This window comes from Pinus tabuliformis, chromosome 8, assembly GCF_031772625.1.
Source record: "Pinus tabuliformis cultivar Carrire ecotype Pingquan chromosome 8, CPIR1, whole genome shotgun sequence".
NCBI lineage: Eukaryota > Viridiplantae > Streptophyta > Pinopsida > Pinales > Pinaceae > Pinus > Pinus tabuliformis.
In genome coordinates this window covers 1,312,404,691-1,312,407,928 of record NC_142294.1, presented here as the reverse complement: position 1 = coordinate 1,312,407,928, position 3,238 = coordinate 1,312,404,691, and positions in this window count along the sequence as shown.

Sequence of the window (3,238 nt, the reverse complement as noted above, 5' to 3'; positions counted from 1 at the left end):
ACCGCCCGGTCCGAGCCTTGAAAGCAACTCCTTTTGCGTTTGGAATAGTGGCTCTGACTGGGGATGATGGGACCAGTTTCCCAATCTATTTATGATAGTGAACTAACAGGATGATGTTTTTCTTTTACAGGTTTATGAGGTGAATGCTTATTCTGAATCTAATCTATATTTAACTAACATATGCAATTTATTCTAATGAAAGAAAACATGTAATTTTAAACTATCCCAGGGTTAATGCTTCAATTATGCGATCTAAAATAATTTCCAACAACAATTGATAATAAAGATCATTCAATTACTATGAGAAAGGAATCCATTAAAAATGATTGTTTCGTATAAGAAATTATCCAAAACAATTATGATAAACATATCACATAAAAGTTATTCATATACTCAGCATAAAAATAATATTTATCACCGTACAAAAGTGCAATAATGACAACTGAACATTCAGACTTTCCTATATCAATAACTGAAATAATATATCACTTGGCACATAAGTAAAAAGTATTAGGAGATAAAAGTACCATTGATAATAGGTTCTACTCATGAGCTTCAGCAATACAAATTTATCTTCACATAATTCAATATCCACTAAGAGTACAAAAGTGCATTTCAGTAGCAGACATCAAACTCAGATATAAATAAATCACGTTCCATTCATTTATCAAAACCTCCTCAGCGGGGCAAAAGTGCATGTTCTGAAGACTTGTTTTTGATAAATTTCTGGACCCTTCTCCAATTCAATGAGAAGGGTTAAAATATTACTAACTAAAATCTAAAAATAGTTATTACAAAAATATAGGAGGAGGTTTAAACAACCATCCTCATTCAAAGCAAAAATGAACTGAAATCAAACTAAAACTGTATCTATGCTAAATTATGCATATGTTCTTTTAAGTTTCAAATGTCCAGCGTGGGCTTCAAGAGTGTTGGTTTGCCGACCTCAGATTTCAATTGACCTATGAATACGGAATCAACGAGAACTAGCGCTATCTTCTCGATGGAGGTTATGAGGCACTTCAGAGTCATCCATTGGCTATGTGGCTTTACCAGATACTGCCAGTAAGTGTCCCAGTTTAACCTGCTTATATGCTTAATTGACTTTGCCTTTTCTTCTGCCATTTGCTTCCACCTTGTTTGCAGCTGCTGTGCCTTTGGGAGGAATCTTGGAGTGCTCTCTGATATTAAATATTCTCTCTGCAGATTTTCGTTGATGCAATCAATGACATTGTTTGCTGCTGTTGTTGCTTCCTCCATCGCCTACTCTACTTCCTTGAGTTGTGCATCCCATTTCGCAAACCGAATTTCTTTGTGGGATTCATCTATCCTGGGAAATTCCGCTCTTTTTCCTTCCTCTGATTTCTGCCAATTAACAAAGCCAAAAACTTTCTTAAAAACTAAATCATAATCAAGTCGTAAGTCTACAACTTGATCTGTAATGTTGTCGCTTTTTTCGCAGTGAGAATTATAATGTGAGATCCTTTGGAAAAGTGTTTCTTCCTGTTGTAAGAGTTGGTCATTGAGGGCAAGGGATTATGTGATGAATTCTTCAAGTTTAGGATCATCCTTATGCAGTTCTATTGTGGCCTATAACTGTTGTTCTTTATCAGCCAGACTGTTTTGATAACCCAACTGCATTTGATGGAAGTCTTGTTGTAATTTTGCTAATTTTTCCTCTGCTTCTTGACTGACGCTGGCTTTCTATAGTTGCTGTTCCAAAAACATAATTTTATCTTCCTTTTCCTTTAATACATTTTAACTTTAGATGCCTTATCAATTGTTGCAGAAGCATATGCCCCTGCAATTTGAGAGAGTCTAGTCAGGTTCTCTGATGGATCAGTAGTTGGGTCTTGCCAAAGCACGTCCAAAGGTTCAGCCTCTGGTGAGAGCACAATGTCTATTTTCTACTTCTTCCTTTGTCTCCTGACAACAACCTTACGTTGTGGACTATAAAATACATCCAGAGGAGGAATCTCCTCTATTTTCAACACAATTTTGGATTACGGAGCTACATGGATATGCTCTATCTCTTGAGTATTAACAATTTCTTCTATTATCATCTCTGTGTCTTTCTGTTATGGGTTTCTCAATGGCTCTGCACTTTTTCCTCGATGTTGATCAACTCATTAAAATTCTCCTACTCCTTCTCTAGATCTACTATGATTGGCTTTGTCGGCTTTGTGAGGGGAGCATGAGTTTCAGCCTGTTTTGGGGACAAAACTTGCTGATCAGGCTTTTGAGTATATTGAGCTGTATCTTTAACTGACCCTTCGCTTCTACTGTGTTCGCTCCCTGATTTTTTATTAGATTTCTTAGATGATTCCCTTTCAGACTTTTATTTATACTTCTCTTCTCCTGAACTTCCGCTTATGCTAATGCTGGGAGTGGGTTCCCTTATTGGTTCTATGCGCAATTTGTCCAATGAGACATTTGCCAACCTCTGTTCTCTGTAATGGTTAAAATCTTGAAGCTTCCCTTGGTCAAACTGGAGTTGTGCCATATGTAGAATCTCTCTGAGAGAGCTCTTCTGCTGAAAGACATCGTCGAAGAGATCGTCTTCTTTGGTAAACACTCTTATTTTGACCATGGTTGTAAAATTCTTTATAATACCAAAGGGATCTTACTACCTCCCTAGGAATTTTGGTAGCTGTAGACATAGCATATTCTTCACCTCTTTGAAAGCATTACCCAGATCAAATAATGCAAAGGCTCCACAGACTATGGGGAATTGATGCCAGATGGCCTTCTTGCAATTCTTGAGTTCTCTGCTCATTTCCCCAATACCACATGTTTGGTAAGCTATTTCTCGGACCATTAGTTTGTTGGGGACATACAAAGGAAGTACGTGAGGTGAAGCAATGCTCCCAAATACCCTAATGTATGTGAAAAATTCCTCCCCAAACCACCTTCCCATAGGAAGAATGTCAATTACAACTTCCGGGGAGAATCTTGGGGCGTCTTTGTTAAATAGCATTTTATGAATAGGAAGCATCACCCCATGGCAAATTTTGCGGAAATGTGGGATGAAATTGGATTCCCACAATTATTTGTGGTAAACCTGAATAGGGGAGAGTTCTATACTATCCATTTCCACCCCATGATGGGAAAGTCGAAGACAAAACAAATGACATCCATGACATAGGCAGCTAGAAAGAATGGAGGGTAAAACCTCTGAGCAAAACTTCTTTTAGTTCGATAATGTAAAATAGCAGAAGCTAAATTATCTGATAAAATA